Source organism: Lycium ferocissimum, chromosome 7 (genome assembly GCF_029784015.1).
Source record: "Lycium ferocissimum isolate CSIRO_LF1 chromosome 7, AGI_CSIRO_Lferr_CH_V1, whole genome shotgun sequence".
Taxonomy (NCBI): Eukaryota; Viridiplantae; Streptophyta; class Magnoliopsida; order Solanales; family Solanaceae; genus Lycium; species Lycium ferocissimum.
The window spans coordinates 15,096,983-15,114,814 of NC_081348.1; the positions used below are offsets into that span (position 1 = coordinate 15,096,983).

A 17,832-nucleotide genomic window follows, 5' to 3' on the forward strand; every position below is an offset into this window, starting at 1 on the left:
ATAAGCATAAAAAAAAATACACAAGTTTTAAGAATTATGGGAGGTTTCATGGGATGTATGGGTGTTAAGAATTAGGGTGGTGGGGATGCCGTGAGAGTTCATTTTATAACCAAAACAAAAAAATACACAAGTGTTAAGTTAAGGCGAAGTTATTTATGCCGTGAGAGTGATTTTTCATAACCAAAACAAAACATTATTAACAAAACAACACCAAAAACACATAAGATTGCATAAAAATCAAAATTATTAACAAGAAAACACCATAAAACCAAGCACACATAAATTAACTTCATGAAGTTATAAAAATAAAAATCAATAACTCTGCCGGACCAGGCATATGTTGCCTCAAACAAACACATTCTTCACAAAAACCAGATTATTAAATAAAAACAGCAGCAACAACATAAAACAGCAGTTCACAGGCAAAACTTCAATGATTCAACAAAGAGAAAACCAAAACGCATATCAAAATCAACTAAAACATATTACGACATTCATAAAATAAAATATACACATGGGAATGAAACCAAAGTTCAAAAAATCATACAGACACTATTATAACAATACATTATCATTTTAAATAAAAAAGGATCAATTAAATATAAAAAACGATGAAGACAAAGATATTAATTCAACAAATAACAATTTAACATAAAAACAAATATTGAACGAGCGATCAAATTCGTACTACGTTTTAAAACATATGAGACAAACACAAAACGGAGGAGGAAAGAAGAAGCAAAAAAAAAAAAAAAGAGGCAAAATGACGAAATAAAAAGGATTTTAATGGGGTAAGGATAATTTCGTCGAAAAAAAGCTTTCGTTAAACGATGAGCCGAAAATTTAAAGAAGTAAATGAAAAAAGAAATATAAAGACCACTTGAAGGGCACTCCGCGCAAAAAAAAGTTCAAAAGTCGGTAGCGGTGCAATCAAAACATTTTAAGTCTAATGGCTATCCTTGTGCCATTTGCTCTTTGACTAGAAAGAGAAATACTTGACAGTTGAGTAAATTGCTACTCCTACTTTTACGAGGAGACAGTTTCCAAAAGTGTAGGGAACGAACTTGCGGACTGCTGAATTCATGCGCTAGTAAGTGTCCCAATATATTTGCAAATTATGAGTGTGTTTGGTAACAAATGAAAGGAAAATGTTTTTGATGGAAAATGTTTTTGATGGAAAATGTTTTTCAGAAAAATAAGTGGGTTACTACTTATTTTCTTTTGTTCTAAGCAAAACATATCATTCTTATAAAAAGTATTTGTATATAATCTAGATAAATATTATGGGAGGTGGGGTGGGATGTAGGGGTGTGGAATGATCGCATTAAATTTAAGACGTATAAAGAGATCATAGTATTTGTTTTCCTTTTTTCGCCGAGAGGGTTCCCCCTTCGGTTCTTACTAGGATACGGGGGAGGGGGTGAAGATGAGGTGAGGGTTTACTGGACACTTGTGGAATTTATTTCCCTACTTCCATTAGGGAAATCATTTTTCTCTTCTTTAAAAAAAAAAAAAAAATGTTTTCCAAAAATTTTGATCAACCAAACATAATCTTACGGACACACCCTAAGTGAAGCAATAATGAGCATTAAATTTAAGACGTGAGATCATAGTATTTGTTTTCTTTTTCTCTTCCAGTTTTACGGATCCGACTCCCCTCTATTACACTTTCTCTCCATTTCCTCAAGTACACACTTAGATGAGTGACACTAGTCTAATAAAAAATTTAAAGGTTTAGATTAGATTAATTTAATGAGCACCTTAACCATGGGTAAAGGATAAGTTTTAGAAGATACTCTCTAATTTTGGTATCCAATACCAATCTCCCCACAAGTTTTGGTAATCATTACTACTTGCCAATAAAAAACTTATCCTCGTCTCGTCTTGCTCTTTCGTTTAATTCCACAAAATCCATACTTCCATTCCACCAGATGTTCTGCAATTCATTTTAAGACTAGTTTCTTTAATCAATTTTCTAAAATTCGTAATTACAGATTACTTCTTTTATTTATACCTTTTGTATAATGTAGATTTACGGAGAGTACGTCTAGTCATCGGTCCCAAAGTGGTAATTGTAACCTCTTTTAAATTCCAATTTCCTTTACATTTCATGGAAGGTTTAAACTCCGAAACTAATTAATTCCATTGAAATAATTAATGTATGTTTTTTAAAGTAGCATTGGAGTAATATATGTGATCCTTTGCGATGGTTCTATCTGTATTTGGCTCTAAGACCAACTGATTATCATAAAACATATATACTGCTGAATTTGTTTCATGCGTTACAGGCTTACAGCGTATACAAAGTGTTATACCGAACTATGAACTAGTGTTTTGAGATATTTTGTGAAATATTTCATTTGATGACTCCTCTTTAATTTAGTTATACGATGAATATATGAACGAGATTGGATAGAGTATTGAAATATTTAAGTAAAATAATATATAGTTTGATGCTTTATAATTTAGTTAAGATGGTGAGTATATGAAAGCTTGAGAGCTGAGAAGAATATTGAAGCTTTCGATCATAAATTTAATACTTTTTAATTAAGTCAAGATTAGGATTATATGAACGAGTTTCAATTATGGGTGGGGGAAAAGGAAGTTCACCCATTTTTGGGATTTAATTAATGATGCTAATGAGTAATGACTGAATGGGTACCAAAATTAGAAAGTATCTTCTAAAACTTGTCCTTTTAACCGTGGTTAAGGTGCTCATTGAATTAATCTAATCTACACCATTAAAAATTTTATTAGACAAGTGTCACTCATCTAAGTGTGTACTTGAGGAAATAGAAAGAAAGTGTAATGGAAGGGAGCCGGATCCCCAGTTTTACCTTTATATTTATTGCATAATTCCAAAGTTAGCTAGGAAGTCGCGATTCAACTAAATAGATTAATAGACCTTTATGTCAAATCTGAAATAATGCAGATTAGCTCCTAAAATTTTGATTGGTTACTTTCGAAAAACATTAACTCAATGCTAAAAGTTACATCAAACGTTTAGTTTTTGCAAGTTAGTGATGAAAGGCATCCAGTTTTCTTATTTGCTTGTTTGCCAGACATTTGATTAATTATAAGGGGAGGGTGTTTACATTCTCTGAAACACTTCAACATGAATTATATTACGGCAAAAGATAAAGTTGAGGGAAATTACGAGAGAGAGAGAGAATTAGAAATAGATTACGTAGTGTTGCAGGATTATACTTTTTGTGACAAAAGAATTCTTCCTCTAGATATATCATTAGATAGCATGTTCGCCAAGTTTTTGCGAAATTAAGAACGTTTTTTTTTTTCTTAATAAAATATTTTGGAGAATTAAAGTATTTAACGAATTTGGTCGATCCTAAAGAGGAAGGCATTTATGGCCCCTCTGTGGCTTACCTTGCACCCAGTTCTTGTAGGTAGCGTCATGTAAGTATTATTTACCGATACTGGTTTGGCTTCTTTGTATTAGTCTTTGTTCAAGTAATCATCAATGCAATTTCGGGTGGCTGACACGTGGACTTATAAACATGAAAGGTTGTGATTACTTTCTTGCTTATTTCTAATTTTTTTTATATTCTTTATTAATGGTAAAGTTAAAAGATAAGTCCAACTTGCAGTTACTCTTTTTTTTTTTTTTTTGGATTGCGTTGCGGTTACTTCATAATCCCTAAGAAAATTTTGTTACTTATCTCTTGCAAAAAGCTTCATATACTTCTGAGAAAGCAGACATAGCAAGTTGTGCCCAATGTCATATTTGTTTTCTTATTTTACATTTAATACATGTTTATTACTTATTTATAAAATTAAACTTGGTTAATTTCCATCATGGCGAAAATCCATAATTAATGTTATAATTGATAAAATAAAAAACAATGCACTCTATGCATATGTTGTGTAACACCTTGTACTTTTGGGCTAAAATTTGACTCATAAGATGGGGGTATAATGGAACCAATATGAGGAGTGTAGAAAAGGTTTTGAAATCTAATCAAGGTCATAAGAATAAGCTTAGGACAAAGAAAAGTCAGAAGCTACTCTACGGTGCATGTTTTCAAGTGAGTTTGCACAAGGCCTCACTTCAAGCTAGCATAGCATAACCCCCTTATTAATTAGGAATTTGGGGAAACTTCCTTAATGAAAGTTGTAGGTCCTTGAAATACCTTTCCATCCATATGGTAGATGTCAAACGGAAATCTGTACAAAAAAATTATGACCGATTTACTGAAGGGTCGCAGAGCAGTCCGTCGGACACGCATCTGCGACGCAGATTACGAAATGCGGCGTAGAAGGCATTTTGCGACGTATTTTAGGCAAAAATTTTGTCCCGAAGTTTCCAGCATTCTGTTTCGATACGCTTTAGCATTTGCGGTGCAAATGCCAACGCAGACAGCCCCGAGGTTCATTAAAGTCGTGTTTTTCCAAATTTTTATTCTATTTTTTAGCTCTCAAAGACCTAGAACTACTTTTCTCTCCTCTCCTCATCCTCCCACATCAAGGTAAGTCCCTCTCATGTATTACTAAGTAATTCTAACAGTTATACACGGATTCTTAAAAAGATTCTACACTACAATCTTAGGGTTTTCAAGAAAACCCTTCTCAAGGTTTCAAGTTCATATTTTTGGGATTCTTCTTCAAAAGTTCAGACTTTTCTTTCAAGTCTTGGAGCAACTAAGGTATGTAGGGCTTCTATCCATGTGCGGGAACATCATTATTCTTCCCCATTTAATCCATGAAAACACGATTTCCCCTCAGTGTTAGAAAATTATGTCTCAGTTCATGATAAACCCTAGATACATTTCAATATTTATATGTTATTATGCTCAATCATGTTTCCATTAATTTTATTCATGAATATCATTTCGATTACCATGAATCTATCTGTAATCCACGAATACTCATATTTTGAATTCCATGAATTCTTAAATACAAATCACGAATCAATCTACTCTGCCTGGCCTCTTTTTTCCGGTGGAAATGAAACTTATACTAGGAGTATTAATATAAGTTAGTATGTGTCATAAGAAGATACAGTGCCTTTGTGGACAGTTAGTTCATGTGAATCGAAATCCAAATATTATTTTTTCCGCAAGATATATTCTCAAATAGGATCTATATAAGTTGTTTAAGTAAATATATTTGTTTTAAAGAACAATTTATGTTGTTTCTAGCACCTTGTGTAGGGGTGTCATGTGGGCGAGTTGATTGGGATTTTAATTAATTAGGATTGATTAAAATAATCTAATAGAATTTTGCCACGTAATTAATGAATTCGTTAATTTTATTTTCCGATTGGGCCTTAAAAAATAAGGGTAGTATTGAGCCAAAAGGTTGATGTCGAGGACATTTTTAGCCCGAAAGGTGGACAGAGGGCATTATTACATAGTTTAGGGATTTTTAGTCTTTTCTGTCTTTTTAAGGGGTAACGATTATAGAAAAGTCAAGTATATGGGGTAGCGATTAATTTTATTTTTTTATTTTTTATTTTTTATTTTTTATTTTTTTTGTGTTGCTTCTAGCACCTCCTGTAGGGGTGTCATGGGGGCGAGTTGAGAGTGAATTTGAGCATGTAAAAATAGATTGATTTAAGAAACAAGAAGGTCAACCCCGCCCAAAGGTGACTTGGGTTAAAATGGGTTAGATCAAGATTAGCTGAATAACAGTCCATAACACAATATCCAACTTGTACCAAGTTTAATTTCTATATTTGTTTTCTTATAATTTTTTAATTACCACATAACTAATAAAACTTTTTTTTTTTTTATTACGATGACTATTATAATATATCAAATATTTTTTTTAAAAATAGAATATTTTGGTACAGCTACTCCTGGGTCAAATTGAGCCACATAATTAGTCCAAATTAGCCCAACCTTTTTATATGGGCTTATTGGGCGTGTCAAAATGTGTTAAGTGAAGAACTTTCATAAATAGAGTTAATTATCTAATATACAACTAATTTAGATATTACAATTTATGCAACTTAAAGCTAAAAATAAGGAGATTATTGTTCTGAATCAAAAGCTAAAAATAAGGAGATACCCTATATTAGTGATAACATAATTAAATGCATATAAAAACACAATAATTGTTTACGCTCCAAAGACAATCTACTAGCAAGCTAATTCATGAATTTTAACCAAAAAAGAAAAAAAGTTAATTCATGAACAAGTATATTCTCGTATACGTATATATATATATATATATATATATATTATAGAATATAGAAGAGTCATAGCATATTGTATAATATATATATTATTGTAGAATAGAATTGGTTGGCACATATAGTAATACGGTCATATATTACGTATATTGTAATATTATATACTATATACACAAAAGGTATCATTATATTTTATACTATATATAATATAAAAACTTAAATATACTAATTTCTACTATTATATCCACAAATATTTTGTTATTATTATCTTTTTAGTTAAATTTGTCAATTTGAATATACTATATTTTTAGGTATATTTTCATGTACTTTTCTTATACCATATACCATATCTTTTCATGTACTTTTCTTAATATATTCAAATAATTTCTTTTAATCACAAAAAATAATTGCATCAGTCATCAAGTGAAAATAAGAAAAAGAAGAATAAAGAGGAGGAAATATGGGACTTGAAGTTGATTTTGTTTTGTTTATTTGGAAAATTACATTCTCGTATGCCATTTTAAGCATCGAATTTCGATTAAGCGAATACGCCGCCCCGGTATTATTTCGCGCCGTTCCGTATATGAGCCTCTTCAAATCTTGGGCTTTTATTGCTATTGATTCGATGATCCCTATAAAATCTATTCAATTAGCAAAAAAGGAGAGAGAGGGATTCGAACCCTCGATAGAGAACGTAAAAAGTGGATATACATTAATGGTAGTAACTCCTAAAATTAAGTATTATTGATATTTTAGGAATATAAAAAGTTGTATTTTTGTAATTAAAAAGTTAAAATTTTGAATAAATTCTATTTATGTAATTTTTAGAAAGTAGTTGTAATCTTTACCATTTCAAAAAGTTGTATTTGAGTGACTTTTCCCTAAAATTTTGGTTGGTAATCCGTTTGGACTCTATTGCTAAATTAGAGACTCTGTTGGTTCCTAGCCCTTTTGTACCTGATAAATTTCTATGCACCCCTTTCAAGCTTTCTATACTATTGGCCTTCGCTTAAAAAGGTGGTCAAAAATACCCTGAGGTTCTGGGTTCGAACCCTCGCTCAGTTAACAAAAAAAAAAATCGCAAGGCAAGACTTTTGCAAAAAGTCTGCCGTCTTCGGCATAAATTCTATGTAACTTCGTTCGACTAGGCATATGAACATATGCCTTACGAAAATATTATTATTTTTTACTCTACTAAGTTTCAAACCCAAAACCTCAGGGTATTTTTGGCCATCTTTTTAAGAGAAGGACAAAAATTAAAGACCAGCTAATTGAGGGACAAAAATTAAAGACCAGTCTCTATGATGGCCAATCGTGCAAATTGCCCTGCGCCAAATTGAAGAAATATTGGGCTTAAAGCCCAAGCAATTATGCACACTCAGCAGCATTTTTTTACGCGGATTGCCCTTCTTTTGGGGTGGTCTTTAAATTTTGCCCCTCAAATTTGTCAGGTCTTTAAGTTTTGCCCTCATATTTGTCAATTTGCCTTTAAGTTGTGCTTTCGCTTGGAAAGAGTGGGCGAATACATGAGAAGTTAAGGGTTCGAACCCCGCTCAAGATAAAATAAAAAAATAATTTTGCAAGGCGGGGTGGGGGAGTGTCTGCGGATCCGGCATAATCTTTTGAAAAGCTAAAGTTATGCCGGATCCGCATAACTAAAAGAGTCAGCAGGCGGGAATTTTTCCTAAGACATAGTTTAGTTATCTGCTGTATGAAGCGTAATTTTAGTTAAGGCATAACAAAATTATGCCCCAAAATGCAAGACTTTCCTTAAGGCATAAACTTTGCCTTATAAGGCAAAGTTTAAGTTATGCCTTAAGGAAAAGTTCCTCACTTGTATTACTTTTAGTTATGTCTTTGGGACATACTTTTTCGTTAAGGCATAACTCCAAGTTTACCTTGAAAAGTAAAAAAAAAAAATATATATATATATATATATATATATATAAGGCAAAAGTCCCCCCCCCCCGGACTTATAGTTAAACATATAACTAAAAGTCCGCCCTCTAAATGAGACTTTTAGTTAAACATAACTAAAAAGTCCGTTATAACAAAATTTAAACTTTTCTTGTATAAGGCAAACTTTTAGTTATGCCTTGAAAACTTACGCCTTATAGGGCATACTTTTAGTTATGTCTTGTGGACACACTTTTAGTTAAGGCATTCTAAAAGTTTACCTTGAAAAGTTAAAAATAAATAAATAAATAAATATATATATATATATATATATATATACGCTTACAGCAAAGTACGCCGGTGGGGGCATACTTTTAATGGGCAAACTTTTATGCGGACCGGCATAAACTTATGGGGAATTATCAAAGTTATCTGGACCCGCATACTTATGCCAAGTCTGCCCATAAGGCATAAGTATGCGGGTCCGACACAATTTTGATAATTCCTTCACGATGTATGCCGTGGGGGCATAGCGAATTTTTTTAAACTACGCATGCGTAATTTTTTTTTAAAATTTTGATCGTGTGGGGTTCGAACCGGGGAACCTATGGGTTTTAGCCGAAGGGGCAAAATTTAAAGATTTCAAATATGAGGGGTAAAATTTAAAGACCACCCCAAAAGAAGAATTGCCCACTCAGCAGCAGCAGATCAACAGAAAGAGAGCAGTAATTGGGCTTGAACCCAGTTATTTTACTTTCTTTAATTTTCTATTTTTGTGTTTATTTATTTCTGTACTTGTAATAATTGATGTGCTAACTTTCTACATTTTTTTGCGCGGATTGTCCTTCTTTTGGGTTCCTTAATTTTTACCCCTCAAATTGGTGGTCTTTAATTTTTTTCATTTGTCTAGCACCTATAGGTTACGGGTTAAACGGCTCGATAAAACAAAAACAAAAAAAAAAAAATTCGCAAGGCATAAGTTTGGGATTCGCGAGCGAAACTTTCCAAAACTCTTTCTTAAGGTAGAGTTTGAAATTCTGCCTGACTTGCGAATCCAAACTCTGCCTTATGATTTTTTTTTTTAATTATTAACTGAGCGGGGGTTTGAACCCGAAATCAAGAAATTTTTAACGAAGGACAAAAACTAAAGACCACCAATTTGAGGGACAAAAATTAAAGACCACCCCCAGCAAAGAACAATCCTGCAAATTGCCCAACTTTCTAGTTGTTTTCTTCTTTTCTCTTAAGCCAGATACCTTTTTTTTTTTTTTTTTGTTTTGGAGTTAGTGTTTTCATTTTGCCAAATTCTTGTTCTGGCTAAATTAACTTAGCATCATTTGTTGATGTTAAGGTTAATTTGATTCCTTAAAGATTCAAAAGGGAAAATGAATTTAAATGATCAAAGGGATTTCAAACGACACTAAGCACAGGTTTGGTTACATATCAAAATATGCTTTCTTTTAAGTGCCTAAGGTACTTTAAGATCAAAACCAAGTTTCCAGCTTTGTATATAAAGAATAGGGATAAGGCATCATTGCATTCTCCCTAAGTAGCGTTTTCTTCTGACACACTTTACCTAATGTTTGGTCCTATCACCCCCCTTAAACTATTTAAAACCGTAATATTTTACTCTAAACGCCGCCGACTGCTCTCATATGGGAGAGTGACATACACTCTCCTTGCCACATGTGCATTTATTTTTATTTTTAATATTATTTTACGTGTCAATTTTAAGAATAAAAAAATAAAAAACTGATTTTCTTTTACAAAATTTATTTTTAAAACCCGTTTTTTAAAAAAAAAGTGAATTAAAAAACCGATTTTTCTTTTAAAAAATTTATTTTTAAAACCTGTTTTTAAAAAAAAAAAACTGAAAACGCGAATTAAAACCGATTTTCTTTTAAAAAATTCATTTTTAAAACCCGTTTAAAAAAAAAACTGAAAATGCGAATAAAAAAACTGATTTTTCTTTAAAATATGGAAAAATGGATTTGTTAATAATATGGAAAGCTTGATTATTTTTTTTAAAATTTCTTAAAAGATCTTGATTTTCATGATTTCATTTTTCTTAGGACACTTTTATTTTCAAATAAAATCCGGAAAAAGTGTTTTTCTCTTGTCAAAATTTGAAAAAAAACTGATTTTTATAAAATTTTGAAAAAATTAATTATTTTTTTAAAAATGTGAAAAACTATATTTATATTCATATTTTAAGAAAATACAAATTTTTAAGAAAAAATTAAGTTTTTCCATTTTTATGTTTCTCACTCTCTCAAAGAAAGTAAAACACACTCTCACACATCGGATTTAGGGGGTAAAATATTACGGTTTTAAATAGTTTAGGGGGTGATAGGACCAAACATTAGGTAAGTGTGTGTAAGAAGAAAAGCATTCAGGTGAGGGGGTAATGATGCCTTATCCCTAAAGAATAAAAACGAATGTCTAATCTAATTTTTGTGTAGCCAAACGGTTTGGGCAGTTTAAGGGTTCAAAAAGCAATTTGTTTCCAAATTACAAAGTCCAAATGTTTTTTTTTTTTTTTGCATTTTTTTCTGCGGAATGCCCTTCAAAGACACTGGTCTTTAATTTTTGGCCCTCAAATTTGAAATCTTTAATTTTTGTCCTTCACTTAAAATTTCATGAGTGCAGGTTCAAATCTTTGCTCGATCACTAAATATTAAAAAAAAAAAATCGCAAGCGAGAAGTTTGTAGCAAAGTTAGGCTGTCGGGCAAGTTAGGCAAAAGCTGACGCGCTTAGGCGGTGGTTATAAAATTCCAACTATGTTTAAAAAATAAAAAATTGCCTGAAGGCAAACTAAGACAGAGTTTTGCATACAAAATTCTGCCTGAGTTAGAGTTTTGTTTGCGAATTCAAACTCTACATGATTTTTTTAATTTTGTGAGCGGTTGAGTTCCCCAAAACGAGGAATTTTTAGTGAAGGATAAACATTAACATTACCAATTTGAGGGCCAAAAATTAAGCATAGAAGGGAAATTGTGCAAATGACCCTTTTTTTGAGCCCAACAGATTTCAATTGGGTTCTCACAGCCCAAACTTATTTTGAAATCCAAAACTTGTTTAAATGACTTAAAGTGGTCGTTTGGTTGCTGGTCGAAATAGTCCCGGGATTATAATCCCGGGACTAATTATTCATTTATTATTTTATACCATAAAAGATGGTATAAAATAATCCCGCATAAGTGGGTTAAGAAGGTATAAGGTGGGGGTATTCAGTACCCAATTTTTATACGCGTTTGGTGCAAGATAAATTTATTAAAGGTTATTTTATACCTTATATCAAACGTGGTATAAAAATTAGCGCCGGGATAACTTCTCTTATACCATGAACCAAACGACCACAAAGAGTATTTACTTTGGTGTAGCTAAGATTATGGGATAGCTGATTTTTCAAAGAGAAAATATGTGGAAATTTATATTATTCTAACCATGGTTAGAATCGTATCTTATTTAATTAAATCTGAATCACTAATTTTAACTTATCGCTTACATATAAGTAAGAACTTAGCAAAATGACGAAAATGTAAAATGATATGGTGAGTAATGATTTATACTTTAGTTTACTCCGTTAACCGTTAGTTTTGCCCATTAGGATTTTACAATAAAATGTTAATCAAAATGTTAGCATACCACCACACGAGTGTATGTCTTTGTGCCCCCTTATTATAATATCTTAATTCTTTTCCATTTACATGGTTTCATTTTCCTTTCTCTCACTTTAAGTCAGTTTCCCTGAATATGTAGTAATTATTACTAGAGGGACAAGACCCGTGCTCTACTATTTCAAAGTAATTTTTCTCTCTATGAAACTTTGGTCCAATCTTTTGTTACTATAAAAAGAAAAGAGAGAGTAAACTACATGCCATATTGAGCATTAAAAGACTACTTAATGAGATCATAAGGTTCAAACGCAGATCATATGCAACTTTTTGGTGCCTGCACTAAAGAGATGGACATGCTACATGTTCTGTGTATATGCATCTGGACTAAGAGAATAATTAAAAGTTACTTGGACAAAGTTGAGAAGCACGATCCTTTCTCTTAGTGCATTTAAGAGAACATATCTCTGTTTATAAGATACATTTTTAATGCAAAACAACAATCAATGTCAAGCTGGTACTGAAGAAAGCATAGGCAAAAAGGAATCCTTCAGGTATGAAAGGATTCCAGAAAATCTAATATTACATAAGTGTCAATAGAAAAAATCAGCATTATACCATACTCTTTTAAGTTCTGAATACATTTACGACTTAACAGCGGCAAGTGTTTTCCTCTGTTCTATCAGAGCATTTTTGGATTCTCCGAGTCCAAACTCCACATTATATGCTTAAAATAGGAGCAGAGTTTGAGTTTGCTCACCAACTTCATCTATTACAGGTTATTTTTTGTTTCTCCTCCATCTTCAAAGTTGAAGAGCTTTAAGTTGTGTCTGCTTTTTAAAGCTGTGAATAACCAAAATCACAATCTTACATGTACACACGAAGGCAATATATCTAGAAGGCAAAACTCAATTCTCTTGCCAGATAAAAAGCATGTTATAGCTGCATTTTCTATCCTTTCATCCAGATTACTACTCTAGACTTGAGATTTTCAATTCAGTGAATCAAAATAAAATTACCTTCAGGAAAATGACAAAGAATATAGGTAATTAAAATAGGTTTGCAAAAGGCAGAAAGATGAAAACTTTCTAGTGAAAGCTTCCTATGAAACAGTCTACAGCAATTTGCACAAAAAAAGAGAAGAACTTCCAAGAAAAAGGATCATATTATCACAAAGTTGTTAATGTCAATAAAAAAGAAGCAAGAATCTAAAAAACAAGAAAAGATACAGTAATAGCTACATGTTAGACAGAAGAAGCTCCTGCTATCAAATCATCAGCTCTAAATCTCTTTCCATGTTCTGAAGCATCATCCATCTTCAGAAACTCACCTTTTCCTTGCTTTAAACTCAAGCATAACGAAGAAAATATGTAAACATAATTTTCAAACGCAGCTGCTAATTAAGTAGAAATTTAAATTGCAGCTTCACTATTGATCTGCTTATCTTTTTACCTAGCAAAGTGAAAACAATACAATTGAGAAACATCATTGAAATATGAAGGTGTGGGGTGTGGAATTTAAACTATGTGTTCCCATCTCTCCTTATATCAAGCACCTTTTATGAACAGAGCTAAGATTTATACATTTGAAAGTCATGGAGCTTCTTCTTTTTGACTGTTTAAGACAGAATTAGTTTCCCTTCAGGCTGAATTTTTACATAGAAACTGCAATTCTAGTATTCCACAATATATGTGGTTGTAACATATTGATCTCATCAATTATACAATGTTTTTCCCATCACTAAAGAATTCTCTGATCTGTATTTTGTACTAACCTTCCTATTTATCAGGCCCATGGAAACTCATTCCAGACGAAAATTTATAAGAACCAGCGAAGTATCCCACTTTGAGAAAGTTGAAATATCATGGTATGCGTGACATACCTTCAGAGCACAACTGAAAACTCGTTTAAGCGATGAAAGAACTGAAAGTAACACTAATACTTCCTACTTCAAGAAACAACAATATAAACATTGATTACAAAACTCAAGGAAAATATTATCAAAGCTAAATTTCTTCTTCCGAGTAAATATCTCAAAGGGTCATTCAACTATGGGGAATCATGTAGCAAAGTCATTGGACTTTATTTTATATCAACAAAATCACTCAATTTAGGCCTTTTCTCATATACACTCAACCAAATTTTGTCATAAATAAAAAATTCACTTACCCCCTTTACATTTTAGGTTTGAGAAATAATACCCTCTTCACATTTTGAATGGGATAATAAACTCCATTGATCTTAAATCAATTACTAAGAAATGAGTTGGATTATTGCATATAATTTTAAAATGTAAAAAACGATCTTTAGGTTAATATGAGTTATGACATGTACTCTTTAAATAATTAAAAAACTAGTCAATTTGCCCGCGCTTCGCGCGGTCATTGAAGAAGATAGAGAATTTAAATATATGATGACCTTGTAGTAAAGCTGGTCTGAGATATAGGAGATAAAATTTAATGTATATGTATAACTCCACAACTCTCCATGATGCCAATTCTCAGATTTATTACATTCAAATCGTAAAAGTAAAAATATAATTATCGTTCAACACTGACATGGTAGCTTCTTCATCTTTTGTGCTGAAAAGCTAGGAAAAAGAAGACAATACATGAACTATTTGCATCTAGCTTGTGAAGTGGGCTACCCCTAGCAACTCTTTTAATTGTTGCACTATAATAATGACCTTTGCAACAGCGATGAAACCAACCAATGAGAAGAAAACAATGATAATTCCGAACCTGCAAACAATGTTAAACCAGCCATGAACTTTAAGTTGATTATCATATATTTAGACTAATTGAGTTAGCAAACACATGACAACAACTTTAAATTTGTAAAACTAAACTTTTGATAACTTTAGTTTACTTCGATACACAAAGTTAGAATGAAAGGGACCCGGGACAGTGGAAAGGACATATACAGGACTCAATACTTTAGCATTTTCAGCCTTTTATTTTAAATTTTCTTTTCCTTTCCCTTCTTTTTTTGTGATAAAGAACACAAATAAAGTTTTAATTTTGTCCTAAATCACTACTCGGACCATACAAAGCACTTACCAAAGTAAAGTGCATCCACATAATGATGTGAATAGCTACATAGCAGCAAAATTATCCAAGAGTCAGGACCAATGAGCCTGCAAATAACATTGCAACTCTCTCTATCTCTGCTGATTAATCAATTAAAGCACAACAAATTCCCATTGGCGTTCTTCCTAGAGAATCTTTACCCATATGTTGAACTACATTTCTCAGTTTTTAATGCTCAAACAATTAGATTCTTGACCATAATGCTTTTTTCCTGAAAACAAATGGCATGCATTAGCCAAGTAATCTGTCATGAACACACACATCCACGATTACAGATATCAAGGACCCCTGCCATGAATATGTTTCAAATGAATACCAAGCACATTAACCATATTTACGGACTTCGGGAATTGATGGCAAGCGCTAATCTGTTAAATGGAGGAAGTCATATAAAATGCAAAGGATCACTTACTTATGAGGGCACCCATTGGTTCACATCCTCATTAGAAAGATTCAAAATATCACCTGAAATGGTTGCACCCTCCAAATAATATTGGCCACTACTTTGGATGTTGTATGCCTTCAGTTTGCATTATGCAGAGAATTAGTGTTAGAAGAGACAAGAGAGGCAAGCACACAGTCTAGGCTAATTATTTAATCAAAGGCTTATTAGTAATGGGCGAAGATACCTAGAGGTGGATTTTCATCATTTGAGCTGGCACGTCCAATGTCATGACTACCTTAAAGATATGTTGATCATTTCTTGACTGAAATTACCTAGTTGAATATAAAGTATGAGAATAAACATTATATAGAGAAAAAGATGAAAGTATAAGTACATTATTTATGAGTTTAAGTTGTTCCCTTAATCATGCATCAAGAAGATGCTGAAGTAAAAAACAGGAACCCAATAAAAGAATAATATATAGATACATAAAATTGTGTCCATTTTAAACGGTTTAAAAGAAGTTAAAAAAAATGTGACAAGAATTGGAGACCTCATATCCTGCAAGGCCATAAAGCAAGAAGCGGTAGCAACTTGTGGATATACAGTCAATCACCAACTAAAACTGTATAAGAAATGACTAAGATTTGGCCTGCTTTTATATATATATGTATATATATATGATTTTTCCATAAAAATTTATCAAAAGGAACATTTAAAGGTAGAAGCTGCAACAAAATCTAATTAACCTTTAGAAGTGGCAGTCCTTTGCATAGAGCTAAGACTTGTTTTGCATGCTATAAAACAGCAAATGGTACCAAAAAAAAAAAAAAAATTACAATTAATAGAAACAATTCAATTCAAAGAAGAAAGTAAAATCAAATTCACTACTAACATGTAGGAATCATAAGTAACAGTGAAGTAGAGTATATTTTCTAGGATAGAGGAAACAAACCTGAAAGTGGCTTAATGAAGAAGAACATATGTGAGGTTCATTACTGCGATTTATTACGCATTTTATTGACACAATATTAAATTTCCATGAACAATGACTTTGAGATTGAGGTAATTTCTCTTAAACATATATTACTGAATGAGGATAAAAATTTAAGGGATAAATTTTGACCTTTAGAGTCACGGCTTCTCCCAAATACAATCCACGACCATCTGGTGAAAAGGCAGTGATGCATTAACACCTCTATTATAATAGGTATAGTTTTTCACGGCAAAAGTGAGAGTCACTTAACAACTTTCATGGGCCCAAACTTCGTATTTTCTTGACAAAAAACCTGCCATATACACAGCATGCGCAAATTGCATTAGAATTGCATAAACAATGTATGAATTAAATTAGATAAAAACATTGTTACCCTTTTGTCATAATGCAAATATCTGGTCAAAAGGAGTATCATAAAAGATTTGGAAGGAGAAATAAGGAGTAGTGATTTCTCCCATTGTTATTTTCGTCACTGTTAATCTACAAGGGAGTTTAGAAGTAGAAACCGAAGAAGGCAAAATTAGAGCCACCAACCAAAAAAAAAAAAACTGTAGGTGATATGATGGCATCGTATCAACACTGCTCCATAGCCACATCAACGAACGATAACCATAGCCCCTGCAAAGGAAATATCACCCTAGAGAGGAAGAAACAGGTGAAAAGTATTGGGTTAGGGGGTAATCGTTACATTTCGAAGACAATCTTGGAGAAGAAATATTGGTTATGTTTGACTTGAGAGAGTAATTAGTGTTAATTTTAAAAGAAAATAACTGATCCAGAATGGATGAACCATTTAAAAAGAAGGATTTGTCTCAGATAGAGACCATTTTGTAATGGGTATTGTAATTAAAGGGAATTTTAAAGTGACACGCAGAGCTATCAATTTATAGTTGAGCATATCAAAAGGGAACTGTTTCGTTCAACGAATCAAACATAAGAAGTCGTAGAAAAAGACTGAAAGATGTCTGACTGCTTAACAAAATTAAGCAAGAAGTGTGTCATGAGAAAATTAATATTTGCACAAAATGGTACTGTATATGTATCAAAGGCATATGGAATTTGGGAAAACAAAAGTAAACTCTTAATCTCTAAGCGGCAGATGACAATAGTCGTGGAGTGTACTCCTACGGAATGGTATTGTATATAAACTAAATACCCATGAAATCTGTGAAAACTAAAATAAACTCTAAATGTCACGAAACCAAGTTAGTTCGAAGACAGCGAAGGACTTCATCAAATGGAATAGTAGTTATAAATCCGTACAACTTGCGTGAAGTTGAAAGAGAGTCTAAAGTGTAAGTGTATCATAGTGGAGATTACAAATATGAATACAAGCATAGTTTTATCGGCAATCGAAAAGGAATGGTACTCCTGGTACTGTATATATATAAGTTATAACCCAAATACTCATGAATCTGCGAAAACTAAAAGAAACCGTAAATGTCACAAAGATTACGAATAAGGAAAATGTGCTAATCACGGGGAGAGTACAAGGATGAACCAAGTTATTCGAAGAGAGCGAAAAACTTTATCCAATGAAATAGTAGTTATATATCTGCACAGCGTACCAAATTCTGTAAGACGAGTCGAAAGTGCTAAGCGTATCACAACGGTGACCACAAATATGAATACAATCCTGCGTTTATCGACAACCGGAGGGCTAAAGGCGCTGAGTGAACTTATTCAAAAGAAGTTC

At 32.3% G+C, this 17,832-nt stretch overlaps 1 long non-coding RNA gene across 1 annotated transcript; it reads right to left on the reverse strand.

The window, feature by feature from the left end:
• Positions 1-14,108: 14,108 nt before the first annotated feature.
• On the reverse strand, positions 14,109-15,616 carry LOC132062552 (uncharacterized). Its single transcript, XR_009416204.1, has 2 exons — positions 14,725-15,616; positions 14,109-14,406 (listed from the first exon to the last, which is right to left on the reverse strand). It is a non-coding gene; the product is annotated as an uncharacterized LOC132062552 (long non-coding RNA).
• Between the last annotated feature and the right edge of the window lie 2,216 nt (positions 15,617-17,832).